We start from the raw sequence: 986 nt of genomic DNA, 5'->3' as shown, positions 1-986 counted from the left end.
ATTTTTGTAGGAGGCCTTAGATTATAATTTTCTTTACCATTTGCCCCTAGCAGCAGCATCTTTCTCCTTCTGCTTTGACTATTGACGCGGACGCGTGTGTGTTGCAGGGCTGTGACGGTTCAGTACTCCTCGACGACACTGCCAACTTCACCGGCGAGAAGAACGCAGCGCCGAACGCGAAGTCGGTGCGCGGCTACGAGATCATAGACGGCATCGAGACTCGGGTCGAGGCCTCCTGCAACGCCACCGTCTCATGCGAAGACGTCCTGGCCCTCGCCGCATGTGATGCCGTCACCCTGATACGCCGGCATCAAGGCTCAACTATGTTTTTCTTGTATACGGCTACGCCATGCTCTCTGGACTTCGACTAACGCTGGGTGACGGGCTAGCAGAGGACCTGAACCCAGGCGATACTGAAAGAGAAGATAGTGCAGAAGGATTTTGTCAAGGACGGCTGAGATGGCAAGATAATGTTCAACGGCTCGGATTGCTCCTCACTGTTTCACTCAAACTGTTATTGTTACTGGCCGTTGTAACAGTAGTTCCTTTTACCACGCTGAGCTGTAAAGAGACTATACTAGCCCCTCTGGTCCATGGAGGAAGGCAGGTTGTAATTCCCCTTTCCTAGTTTAGAGTAGAACCCTACTCATTGTACTCTCAAGACGGGGTATCTTACCTCTTGATCTATCAAATTACCCATAAATTCCACTAGTTTTTCCGCGGAGTTTGACTGATTTGAGTAGATCGTATCATTGCGGTCAAGTAGATCCTCACACGGGCTGATGGCGTGCAGTTCGGGGGCCCGAACTGGACCGTGCAGCTGGGGTGGAGAGACGCTCTCACGGCAATCCTGAGCGTCAACCTTTTCTCGTGAATACGCATTGTTGCATATCTTTGCATTGATAGGGTGGAAGAGAAGTTACAGTGTGTGCATCCCTAAGGGTCGTACGCTAGTAGGCATCCCACAGGGTGCAATCCATATTGGA

Source organism: Triticum dicoccoides, chromosome 2B, assembly GCF_002162155.2.
Source record: "Triticum dicoccoides isolate Atlit2015 ecotype Zavitan chromosome 2B, WEW_v2.0, whole genome shotgun sequence".
NCBI classification, from domain to species: domain Eukaryota; kingdom Viridiplantae; phylum Streptophyta; class Magnoliopsida; order Poales; family Poaceae; genus Triticum; species Triticum dicoccoides.
This window is presented reverse-complemented; position numbering follows the sequence as displayed.